The sequence below is a fragment of the Oncorhynchus nerka genome, linkage group LG7, assembly GCF_034236695.1.
Source record: "Oncorhynchus nerka isolate Pitt River linkage group LG7, Oner_Uvic_2.0, whole genome shotgun sequence".
NCBI classification, from domain to species: domain Eukaryota; kingdom Metazoa; phylum Chordata; class Actinopteri; order Salmoniformes; family Salmonidae; genus Oncorhynchus; species Oncorhynchus nerka.
The window spans coordinates 73,081,622-73,096,338 of NC_088402.1; the positions used below are offsets into that span (position 1 = coordinate 73,081,622).

At 39.6% G+C, this 14,717-nt stretch overlaps 1 pseudogene; it reads right to left on the reverse strand.

The window, feature by feature from the left end:
- Nucleotides 1-14,717, reverse strand: part of LOC115132833 (membrane-associated guanylate kinase, WW and PDZ domain-containing protein 3-like) — an 86,374-nt pseudogene that overhangs the window by 63,529 nt on the left and 8,128 nt on the right.

A 14,717-nucleotide genomic window follows, 5' to 3' on the forward strand; every position in this document is an offset into this window, starting at 1 on the left:
ACTACCAGAACCCACTGGATTCTCCAATTACATTGAATGAAATGCAGGACAAAATACAAACCCTCCGAACCAAAAACCACTGTGGGATTGATGGTATCCTAAATTAAATGATAAAATATACAGACCACAAATTCCAATTGGCTATACTTAAACTCTTTAACATCATCCTCAGCACTGGCATCTTCCCCAATATTTGGAACCAAGGACTGATCACCCCAATCCATGAAAGTGGAGACTAATTTGACCCCAATAACTACCGTTGGATATGCGTCAACAGCAACATTGGAAAACTCCTCTTCATTATCATTAACAGCAGATTTCGTACATTTCCTCAGCGAAAACAATGTACCTAGCAAATGTAAAATTGTACTTTTACCAAATTACTGTATGACAGACCAGGTTTTCACCCTGCACACCCTAATTGACAAACTATCCAAAACAAAGGCAAAGTCTTCTCATGCTTTGTTGATTAAAACAAATATTTCGACCATATTTGGAATGAGAGTCTGCTATACAAATTGATGGAAAGTGGTGTTGGGGGAAAAACATATAAAATCCATGTACACAAACAACATGTGTGCGGTTAAAATTGGCAAAAAACATACATTTCTTTCCACAGTGAGACAGGGATTTTTTTTTTTCTTCAACAAATCAAAAAAAATTATTGTCACATCCACATGGTTAGCAGATATTAATGCGAGTGTAGCGAAATGCTTGTGCTTCTAGTTCCGACCATCCAGTAATATCTAACAAGTTATCTAACCTAACAATTTCACAACAACTACCTTATACACACACAAGTGTAAAGGAATGAATAAGAATATGTACATAAAAACATATGAATAAGCGATAGACACAGTAGATGGTATAAAGTACAGTATATACATATGAGATGAGTAATGTAGGGTATGTAAACATTATATAAAGTGGCATTGTTTAAAGTGGCTAGTGATACATTTATTACATCAATTTTTCATTATTAAAGTGGCAAGAGATGAGTCAGTATGTTGGCAGCAGCCACTCAATGTTAGTGATGGCTGTTTAACAGTTTGATGGCCTTGAGATAGAAGCTGTTTTTCAGTCTTTCAGTCACCGCTTTGATGCACCTGTACTGACCTCGCCTTCTGGATGATAGCGGGGTGAACAGGCAGTGGCTCGGGTGGTTGTTGTCCTTGATGATCTTTTTGGCCTTCCTGTGACATCGGGTGGTGTAGGTGTCCTGGAGAGCAGGTAGTTTGCCCCCGGTTATCCGTTGTGCAGACTTCACTACCCTCTGGAGAGCATTACGGTGTGGGCGGAGCAGTTGCCATACCAGGAGGTGATACAGCCCGACTGGATGCTCTCGATTGTGCATCTGTAAAAGTTTGTGAGTGTTTTTGGAGACAAGCCGAATTTCTTCAGCCTCCTGAGGTTGAAGAGGCGCTGCTGCGCCTTCTTCACCACGCTGTCTGTGTGGGTGGACCATTTCAGTTTGTCCGTGATGTGTACGCCGAGGAACTTTCCACCTTCTCCACTGCTGTCCCGTCGATGTGGATAGGGGGCTGCTCCCTCTGCTGTTTCCTGAAGTCCACGATCATCTCCTTAGTTTTGTTGACATTGAGTGTGAGGTTATTTTCCTGACACCACACTCCGAGGGCCCTCACCTCCTCCCTGTAGGCCATCTCGTCGTTGTTGGTAATCAAGCCTACCACTGTAGTGTCGTCTGCAAACTTGATGATTGAGTTGGAGGACTGCATGGCCACACAGTCATGGGTGAACAGGGGGTACAGGAGAGGGCTGAGAACGCACCCTTTGCCTCCTGGGTGGCACAGTGGTTAAGGGCGCTGTACCCCAGCGCCAGCTGTGCCACCAGAGACTCGGCCGCGACCGGGAGGTCCGTGGGGTGACGCACAATTGGCCTAGCGTCGTCCGGGTTAGGGAGGGTTTGGCCAGTAGGGAAATCCTTGTCTCATTGCGCACCAGCGACTCCTGTGGCAGGCAGGGCGCAGTGCGTGCTAACCAAGGTTGCCAGGTGCACGTTGTTTCCTCCGACACATTAGTGCGGCTGGCTTTCGGGTTGGATGGCACTGTGTTAAGAAGCAGTGCGGCTTGGTTGGGTTGTGTATCGGAGGACGCGTGAATTTCAACCTTTGTTGAGCCCGTACGGGAGTTGTAGCGATGAGACAAGATAGTAGCTACTAAAACAATTGGATACCACTAAATTGGGGAGAAAAAGGGGTAAAATTAAAAATGTTAAACTTTTAAAAAACAAATAAATGTACCTTTATGGTTGTGAGGTCTGGGGTCCGCTCACCAACCAATAATTTACAAAATTGAACAAACACCAAATTGAGAATGCATGCAGAATTCTGTAAAAATATAATCTGTGTACAATGTAGAACACCAAATAATGCATGCAGAGCAGAATTAGGCCGATACCCGCTAATGATCAAAATCCAGAAAAGAGACGTTCAATTCTACAACCACCTAAAAGGAAGCAATTCCCAAACCTTACATAACAAAGCCATCACCTACAGAGAGACGAAGCTGGAGAAGAGCCCCCTAGGCAAGCTGGTCCTGGGGCTCTGTTCACAAACACAAACAGACCCCACAGAGCCCCAGGACAGCAGCACAATTAGACCCAACCGAATCATGAGAAAACAAAAAGATAATTACTTGACACATCAGAAAGAATTTACAAGAAACAGAGCAAACTAGAATGCTATTTGGCCCTAAACAGAGAGTACACAGTGGCAGAATACCTGAGCACTGTGACTGACCCAAAATTAAGGAAATCTTTGACTATGTACAGATAGCTCATAGCCTTGAAATTGAGAAAGGACGCCGAAGGCAGACCTGGCTCTCAAGAGAAAGCAGGCCATGTGCACGCTGCCCACAAAATGACGTGGAAACTGAGATACATTTGGCAGGAGGTTAGGGAGTGTATGACCATATTAGAGACACATATCTCCCTCAGATTACACAGACCAACAAAGAGTTTGAAAACAAATCCAATTTTGATAAAAACTCCCATATCTACTGGGTGAAATGCCACAGTGTGCAATCAAAGCATTTGTGACCTGTTGCCACAAGAAAATGGCAATTGGTGAAGAACAAACACCATTGTAAATACAACCTATATTTATGTTTGTACTTGAACTATTTGCACGTCATTGCAACACTGTATATAGACATAATACAACACTGTATATAGACATAATACAACACTGTATATAGACATAATACAACACTGTATATAGACATAATACAACACTGTATATAGACATAATACAACACTGTATATAGACATAATACAACACTGTATATAGACATAATACAACACTGTATATAGACATAATACAACACTGTATATAGACATAATACAACACTGTATATAGACATAATACAACACTGTATATAGACATAATACAACACTGTATATAGACATAATACAACACTGTATATAGACATAATACAACACTGTATATAGACATAATACAACACTGTATATAGACATAATACAACACTGTATATAGACATAATACAACACTGTATATAGACATAATACAACACTGTATATAGACATAATACAACACTGTATATAGACATAATACAACACTGTATATAGACATAATACAACACTGTATATAGACATAATACAACACTGTATATAGACATAATATATAGACATAATACAACACTGTATATAGACATAATACAACACTGTATATAGACATAATACAACACTGTATATAGACATAATACAACACTGTATATAGACATAATACAACACTGTATATAGACATAATACAACACTGTATATAGACATAATACAACACTGTATATAGACATAATACAACACTGTATATAGACATAATACAACACTGTATATAGACATAATACAACACTGTATATAGACATAATACAACACTGTATATAGACATAATACAACACTGTATATAGACATAATACAACACTGTATATAGACATAATACAACACTGTATATAGACATAATACAACACTGTATATAGACATAATACAACACTGTATATAGACATAATACAACACTGTATATAGACATAATACAACACTGTATATAGACATAATACAACACTGTATATAGACATAATACAACACTGTATATAGACATAATACAACACTGTATATAGACATAATACAACACTGTATATAGACATAATACAACACTGTATATAGACATAATACAACACTGTATATAGACATAATACAACACTGTATATAGACATAATACAACACTGTATATAGACATAATACAACACTGTATATAGACATATACAACATGTATATAGACATAATACAACACTACAACACTGTATATAGACATAATACAACACTGTATATAGACATAATACAACACTGTATATAGACATAATACAACACTGTATATAGACATAATACAACACTGTATATAGACATAATACAACACTGTATATAGACATAATACAACACTGTATATAGACATAATACAACACTGTATATAGACATAATACAACACTGTATATAGACATAATACAACACTGTATATAGACATAATACAACACTGTATATAGACATAATACAACACTGTATATAGACATAATACAACACTGTATATAGACATAATACAACACTGTATATAGACATAATACAACACTGTATATAGACATAGACATAATACAACACTGTATATAGACATAATACAACACTGTATATAGACATAATACAACACTGTATATAGACATAATACAACACTGTATATAGACATAATACAACACTGTATATAGACATAATACAACACTGTATATAGACATAATACAACACTGTATATAGACATAATACAACACTGTATATAGACATAATACAACACTGTATATAGACATAATACAACACTGTATATAGACATAATACAACACTGTATATAGACATAATACAACACTGTATATAGACATAATACAACACTGTATATAGACATAATACAACACTGTATATAGACATAATACAACACTGTATATAGACATAATACAACACTGTATATAGACATAATACAACACTGACATAATACAACACTGTATATAGACATAATACAACACTGTATATAGACATAATACAACACTGTATATAGACATAATACAACACTGTATATAGACATAATACAACACTGTATATAGACATAATACAACACTGTATATAGACATAATACAACACTGTATATAGACATAATACAACACTGTATATAGACATAATACAACACTGTATATAGACATAATACAACACTGTATATAGACATAATACAACACTGTATATAGACATAATACAACACTGTATATAGACATAATACAACACTGTATATAGACATAATACAACACTGTATATAGACATAATACAACACTGTATATAGACATAATACAACACTGTATATAGACATAATACAACACTGTATATAGACATAATACAACACTGTATATAGACATAATACAACACTGTATATAGACATAATACAACACTGTATATAGACATAATACAACACTGTATATAGACATAATACAACACTGTATATAGACATAATACAACACTGTATATAGACATAATACAACACTGTATATAGACATAATACAACACTGTATATAGACATAATACAACACTGTATATAGACATAATACAACACTGTATATAGACATAATACAACACTGTATATAGACATAATACAACACTGTATATAGACATAATACAACACTGTATATAGACATAATACAACACTGTATATAGACATAATACAACACTGTATATAGACATAATACAACACTGTATATAGACATAATACAACACTGTATATAGACATAATACAACACTGTATATAGACATAATACAACACTGTATATAGACATAATACAACACTGTATATAGACATAATACAACACTGTATATAGACATAATACAACACTGTATATAGACATAATATGACATTTGAAATGTCTCTATTTTTTGGAATAGTGTTTACTGTAGATTTTTTATTGCTTATTTCACTTTTGTTTATTATCTATTTCACTTACTTTGGCAATGTAAACATATGTTTCCCATGCCAATAAAGCCCTTAAATTTAAATTGAATTGAGAGAGAGAGAGAGAGAGAGAGAGAGAGAGAGAGAGAGAGAGAGAGTATGAGACAGACAGAGGGAAGGCAGTGTCACTCACACATCGTGTTAAGGTGTGATTTCATGTCTTTAAGCTCAGGATTTCATTGCCCTGAAATAGTTTTTAACACAGAAGTTAGCTAAAGGTAAAGAACATAGCATGCTTCTGATTGCAGTACAAGTAATTGCAGTACAAGTTAAACTATTCCCTCCTTTAGAACATGTGAAGCAGACTAACCTGGAAACTGTATTTGTGTGTTATACAAACACTGTGTGTGTGGGGTTTGGCAGTGGGTTGAATTGAAATACAGTAAATAAACTGTCACAATCAGATGAACAGGTCAATACGGACGAGACCAGACAGGGTAAATTAATACTCATTATAGATATGGGTCATTTGATACAAAATCTAATATTTCATATAAATTGACAGCTAAGTGTTGTTGTTTTAATGATTCCAGTAAGGAATCATCATGATTGGGCCTCCTTCATTTCCACTATGAATTGCACTTACAGTAATATGCATCTATAAATCGTCTTGTCAGACATGAATAATGAAGACTATTCCATGTTCACTGAAGCTCCTGTTGAGGTCATGTCTGCTTTAGAGTCACATATCATAGCCTATGGAACTGAGTATGCACTGCAGTCAAAACATTGCTGTTCATAGGACATGTTGTACTGTAGGCTATGTGATTTACATGATTCACCACTGTCTAGAATTCCAAAAGAACAAAATTGTAAGTTAAGTGTGATGCCTCTTTCAACAGTTGACTTTTAAAGGTCTTTGTTGAGAGCCAGTGAAGTGACAGATGGGCGGCTCAGAGAGAGGGCAGGTGCTCCTACACCGTGACAGAGAGGGTGCCTTGGTCTGACAGGACTGGAGCAGCGCTGTCACACGGTTACACAGGACACACACTGATCTTAGACACAGAGAGAGGGTCGCATTAAACACAACACAGGGACCGGTGGGTGCATGGATGAGAGACTTTGTGAGACAGTCAAACATAAAGATGGACTCTAAATGAGATACACAACACAGAGAGACTGACATATAATGAAATACAGGAAAGATAGGAAAATAACCTCACACTCAACGTCAACAAAACTAAGGAGATGATTGTGGACTTCAGGAAACAGCAGAGGGAACACCCCCCTATCCACATCGATGGAACAGTAGTGGAGAGGGTAGCAAGTTTTAAGTTCCTCGGCATACACATCACAGACAAACTGAATTGGTCCACTCACACAGACAGTATCGTGAAGAAGGCGCAGAAGCGCCTCTTCAACCTCAGGAGGCTGAAGAAATTCGGCTTGTCACCAAAAGCACTCACAAACTTCTACAGATGCACAATCGAGAGCATCCTGGCGGGCTGCATCACCGCCTGGTACGGCAACTGCTCCGCCCACAACCGTAAGGCTCTCCAGAGGGTAGTGAGGTCTGCACAACGCATCACCAGGGGGCAAACTTCCTGCCCTCCAGGACACCTACACCACCCGATGTTACAGGAAGGCCATAAAGATCATCAAGGACAACAACCACCCAAGCCACTGCCTGTTCACCCCGCTATCATCCAGAAGGCGAGGTCAGTACAGGTGCATCAAAGCTGGGACCGAGAGACTGAAAAACAGCTTCTATCTCAAAGCCATCAGACTGTTAAACAGCCACCACTAACATTGAGTGGCTGCTGCCAACACACTGACTCAACTCCAGCCACTTTAATAATGGGAATTGATGGGAAATGATGTAAAATATAGCACTAGCCACTTTAAACAATGCTACCTAATATAATGTTACATACTCTACATTATTCATCTCATATGCATACGTATATACTGTACTCTATATCATCTACTGCATCCTTATGTAATACATGTATCACTAGCCACTTTAACTATGCCACTTTGTTTACATACTCATCTCATATGTATATACTGTACTTGATACCATCTACTGTATCTTGCCTATGCTGCTCTGTACCATCACTCATTCATATATCTTTATGTACATATTCTTTATCCCCTTACACTGTGTATAAGACAGTAGTTTTAGAATTGTTAGTTAGATTACTTGTTGGTTATTACTGCATTGTCGGAACTAGAAGCACAAGCATTTCGCTACACTCGCATTAACATCTGCTAACCATGTGTATGTGACAAATAAAATTTGATTTGATTTGAGATAGAAATATAGGAAGGACAACTCCACAGATCCCCAATGTAATGTTTATCAGGGAGGGAAGAGAGCAGGGTGGGAGAGCTGGAAATAGAAAGAGCGGGGGGATGGGGGGTGGAGTGGGGGAGAGGGATAAAAAAGAGAGAATGGGGGAGAGAGAGAGGCACTACACAGCCTAGGGTTGGCAGTGGAGTCGCCGGTTTGACCTTGCAGGGCGACAGGAGCCAGAGCTTGATTACAGTCTGGTCTGCTCCATTGGGGAAATAACAGCTATTTTGTTCTATGTTTCTGTTGGTTCAAAGACAAGTGAGTCTGTGAATTTAATTGATAAAAAGCAAAGGTGCTGTTTCGGAATTTGTTTTTAGATATTATGCTTATTTGTTCATTTATCCCTAATTGTCCTCTCTGTGCCCTCACTCACTCGCTTTCTGACGTGCTGAGAGACCTTCTGCAGCTGAAATTGTACCTCCCAACCACCCATCCTTCCACACACACACACACAGAGTACACACGAACACAACCAATAAAACACATGCACCAAATACAGAATGAACATAAAAAGAGGCATTGTCAGGCCATCTGATTCAGAACGAAAATAATAACGCACAACAAATTGTATTAGCATCGACATATGTGATCTGTACATCATTCTGAGAGCAGTACCCTGACTCCATCATGTTTTAATACAGGTTCAATAAGCTTTGAGATCCCAAATGCTCTATCTGTCTTCTTAACTATACAAGCTCACGCTAAAAATACCAACTATCCTATGATGTTTGGGTTTCGCATGGCTCTGGCTATCGTCTAGATTTACCAGGTTTGCCAGCTGTGGTGTGCTGTTCCGGTGTGGTGGCTGCTATCTTGGTCTCTTACCTTCAGTCGCAATTGTGTCAGCTCTGGTGAGGCTCTGAGTCTTACTGTGCCAATCAACACAGCTTTGTACAAATCAAATCAAATTGTATTGGTCACATACACATATTTAGCAGATGTTATTGCGGGTGTAGCGAAATGATTGTGTTCCTAGCTCCAACAGTGCAGTAATATCTAACAATTCACAACAATATACAAATCTAAAAGTAAAAGAATATATAAATATTAGGACGAGCAAAGTCAGAGTGGCATTGACTAAATACAGTACAATATAATACAGTACATACATATGAGATGAGTAAAGCAGTATGTAAACATTATTAAAGTGACTAGTGCTTCTACCCCCAAGCCATAAGACTCCTGAACATCTAGTCAAATGTCTACCCAGACTATTCACATTGCCCCCTCACCCCCCCCCCCCCCCCTCCATACCACTGCCACTCTCTGATGTCATCTATACATAGTCAATTTAATTAACTCTACCTACATGTACATACTACCTCAACTAACCGGTGCCCCTGCACATTGACTCTGTCCCGCACCCCCCTGTATATAATGTTATTTTTTACTGCTCCTCTTTAATTACTTACATTTATCTCTTATTCTTATCCATATTTTTTTTTAACTGCAGTCGGTTAGGGGCTCGTAAGTAAGCATTTCACTGAAAGGTCTACACCTGTTGTATTTGGCGCACGTGACTAATACAATTTGATCTGATTTGATTTGATTAGTGTTCCATTATTAAAGTGGCCAGTGATTCCATGTCTATGTAGATAGGGTAGCAGCCTCTAAGGTGCAGGGTTGAGTAGCTGGGTGGTAGCCGGCTAGTGATGGCTATTTAACAGTCTGATGGCCTTGAGATAGAAGCTGTTTTTCAGTCTCTCAGCCCCTGCTTTGATGCACCTGTACTGACCTCGCCTTCTGGATGATAGCGGGGTGAACAGGCCGTGGCTCGTGTGGTTGTTGTCCTTGATGATCTTTTAGCCTTCCTGTGACATCGGGTGCTGTAGGTGTCCTGGAAGACAGGCAGTGTGGCCATGGTGATGTGTTGGGCAGACCGTACCACCCTCTGGAGAGCCCTGCGGTTGCGGGCGGTGCAGTTGCCGTACCAGGCGTTGATACAGCCCGACAGGATGCTCTCAATTGTGCATCTGTAAAAGTTTCTGAGGGTCTTAGGGACCAAGCCGAATTTCTTCAACCTTCTGAGGTTGAAGAGGTGCTGTTGCGCCTATTTCACCACACTGTCTATGTGGGTGGACCATTTCAGTTTGTCAGTGATGTGTCCGCCAAGGAAGTTTAAGCTTTCCACCTTCTCCACTGTGGTCCCGTCGATGTGGATAGGGGGGTGCTCCCCCTGCTGTTTCCTAAAGTCCACGATCAGCTCCTTAGTTTTGTTGACATTGAGAGAGAGGTTCTTTTCCTGGCCCCACTCTGCCCCACAGCTCCCTAGACTGTTTCTAGTGCTGTGTGTTTGTCCTGAAAAGTCCTTCTTCTTTCAACTGGTTATTCATAACAATGTTGCCCTAAGAAACAAGAGAAGGTTGTTTTCTATGAACACATGATACCTCTGACTGGGTACAGAAAAATGTGTGCTTGTCCATGTCTTGTCCTGTATTTAATATAACAAACAGTAAAGAAAACCTGACCTTAAACATAACATATTTTGAATAGATATTTTGATCAATTTCATCCATAGGCACTTGTTATCAACATGCGTCTGGTATTCATTAAAAGTGGTGTGTTTCTGTGATACTCAGAGACTGATAAATTGGCAATTGAGCTAATCTGACATACCGTTAACGATATGGGCGATATACAGTGCCTTCGGAAAGTATTCAGACCCCTTGACATTTTCCACATTTTGTTAGGTTACAGCCTTATTCTAAAATGTATAAATCGTTTTTTTTCCTCATCAATCTACGCACAATACTCCATAATGACAAATAAAAAAAGTTTTTTAAAAATTGTTGCTAATTTAAAAAAATATATAAACAGAAATATCACATTTACTTAAGCATTCTGACCCTTTACTCAGTACAGTGTTGAAGCACCTTTGGCAGTGATTACAGCCTTGAGTCTTCTTGGGTATGACGCTACAAGCTTGACACACCTGTATTTGGGGAGTTTCTCCCGTTCTTCTCCCCAGATCCTCTCAAGTTCTGTCAGGTTGGATGGCAAGTATTGCTGCACAGCTATTTTCAGGTTTCTCCAGAGATGTTTCGATCAGGTTCAAGTCCGGGCACTGGCTGGGCCACTCAAGGACATTCAGAGACTTGTCACGAAGCCGTTGTCCTGTTGGAAGGTAAACTTTTGACCCAGTCTGAGGTCCTGAGTGCTCTGGAGCAGGTTTTCATTAAGGATCTCTAACCCTATGCTTCACAGTAGGGATGGTGCCAGGTTTCCTCCAGATGTGACACTTGGCATTCAGGCCAAAGAGTTCAATCTTGGTTTCATCAGAGCAGAGAATCTTATTTCTCATGGTCCGAGAGTCTTTAGGTGCCTGTTGGCAAACTCCAAGCGGGCTGTCATGTGCCTTTTACTGAAGAGAGGCTTCCGTCTGGCCACTCTACCATAAAGGCCTGATTGGTGAAGTGCTGCAGAGATGGTTGTCCTTCTGGAAGGTTCTCCCATCTTCACAGAGGAACTCTAGAGCTCTGTCAGAGTGACCATCGGGTTCTTGGTCACCTCCCTGACCATGGCTTGGTTTTTGCTCTGACATGCACTGTACACTGTGGGACCTTATATAGAGAAGTGTGTGTCCAATCAATTGAAATTACCCCAGGTGGACTCCAATCAAGTTGTAGAAACATCTCAAGGATGATCATTGGAAACAGGATGCACCTGAGCTCAATTTCGAGTCTCATAGCAAAGGGTCTGAATACTTACATTATGTAAATAATGTATTTCTGTTTTTGATTTGTAATAAATTTGCACAAAAAAAAACATTTTCAGGGCATTGTGTGTAGATTGTTGATGATTTGTATTTATTGAATACATTTTAGAATAAGGCTGTAACTTAACAACATGTAGAAAAAGTCAAGGGGTCTGTATACTTTCTGAAAGCACTGTTGGTACCAGTGCCATTAGACTTTTAGATCAAACTTTGGAACGCTATGGGCTACCAACTCACTTCCAATTGCATCTGAAAGATGCTACTCTCCAGTTAGTATAGATACATTGACTCTAAACTAAATATGCATTTAAATATTAAAGTCATTTTTTAACTATAGTGGCTGCCACACCCACCACGGGCCAAATCTAGGGTGGCTCCATATCTATATATTTTCAGGGTATATACTACCTCGGAGGCAAATGTTCACAAAGTTTACCATTGAGTTCAGTTTAGCCATGCACCACTAGTGTACACATTGATAGCAGCTAATGGGGATCCTTAAAGAATACAAATACAATGGGCAAAAACTGGTTGAATCAACGTTGTTTCCACTACATTTCAACAACCAAAAATGAAATGTGATGAAGTTGAATCAACGTGGAAAACTGATTGGATTTGCAAAAAGTCATCAACGTAAGGGAATGTTGTATTTTTTTCACCCAACTTTTAACCTAAATCCGATGAAAATGTGACCTTTTCAGTTGATTTCACGTTGAATTCACGTTAGTTGGGGCGGCAGGTAGCCTGGTGGGTAGGAGCATTGGGCCAGTAGCCAACAAGATAAAAATCTGTCGTTCTGCCCCTGAGCAAGGCATTTAACCCCCAAAAACAACTTCTCCCCAGTCACCAATGATGTGGATGTCAATTAAGGCAGCCCCCCGCACCTCTCTGATTCAGAGGAGTTGGGTTAAATGCAGAAGACACATTTCAGTTGAATGCATTCAGTTGTACAACTGATTAGGTATCCCCCTTTCCCATAGTTGACAATTTAACCAAATCAAAACTATATGTTGAAATGACGTCTGTGCCCACGGGGAAGGCTCTTATCACAAATAAAAACAGCAATACTTCTGACTGCAATTAAACGGCTTGACAGAGGAGAACACACTATACAGATTCAAGGATATCTAGTCCTATAAAAAGCACCCAGTATTGAAAATGCTGACCATTAGCAGAAGGAAGAGCTGACCAATACATATCCTATTTCACAGGTTTCCTCCTTCCAGTGATCTGTTTAGGCTCTCTGCTTTGCCTTACTGTCTTTCTGAGGTAATTTCATACCAGTCCCGCCTGACAAAGACCTCAATGTATTCATCTCTCTGAGGAAGCTATTCTTGGAGGTCAATCTTCATTCCTATACGATCGTTATTCTTTTATTGAGAAAGTATGAATAACTACTGTTTCAGGCCACATTTAGAAGGAAAACTGTGAAAAGCATAAACAGCAAAGGCTTTTCTTTTTTTAATCCATTTTAAGTACAGTGCGTTTTGTTATGTTACAGCCTTATTCTATAATGGATTAAATAAACACGAATCCTCAGCAATCTACACACAATATCCCATAATGACAAAGCGAAAACAGGTTTAGACATTTTGCACATTTATTAAAGAAACAGAAAAAAAACGGAAATACCTTATTTACATAAGTATTCAGACCCTTTGCTAAGAAATTCGAAATTGAGCTCAGGTGCATCCTGTTTCCATTCAATATACACACAATATCCCATAATGACAAAGCAAAAACAGGTTTTTATACATTTTTGCAAATGTATACAAAAGCAAACACTGAAATATCACATTTCATAATTATTCAGACCCTTTACTCAGTACTTTGCTGAAGCATCTTCTTGGGTATGATGCTACAACCTTGGCACACCTGTTTTCTCAAGCTCTGTCAGGTTGGATGGGGAGCGTTGCTGCACAGCTATTTTCAGGTCTCTCCAGAGATCCGATCGGGTTCAAGTCCGTGCTCTGACTGGGCCACTCAAGGACATTCAGAGACTTGTCCTGAAGGCACTGCTGCGTTGTCTCGACTGTGTGCTTAGGGTCATTGTCCTGTTGGAAGGTGAACCTTCTCCCCAGTCTGAGGTCCTAAGTGCCCTAGAGCAGGTTTTCATCAAGGATCCCTCTCTGTACTTTGCTCCGTTCATCTTTCCCTTGATCCTGACTAGTCTTCCAGTCCCTGCCGCTGAAAAACATTCCCACAGCATGATGCTGCCACCACCATGCTTCACCGTAGGGTTGGTGCCAGGTTTCCTCCATACGAGACACTTGGCACACAGGCGAAAGAGTTCAATCTTGGTTTCATCAGACCAGAGAATCTTGTTTCTCATGGTCCGAGAGTCCTTTGGGTGCCTGTTGGCAAACTCCAAGCGGGCTGTCATGTGCCTTTTACTGAGGAGTGGCTTCCATCTGGCCACTCCACCATTAAGGCTTGATTGTTGGAGTGCTGCTGAGATAGTTGTCCTTCTGGAAGGTTCTCCCTTCTCCACAGAGGAACTCTGGAGCTCTGTCAGAGTGACCATTGGGTCCTTGGTCACCTCCCTGACCAAGGCCCTTCTCCCCCGATTGCTCAGTTTGGCCGGGCGGCCAGCTCTAGGAAGAGTCTTGGTGGTTCTAAACTTCTTTCATTTAAGAATTATGGAGGCCAC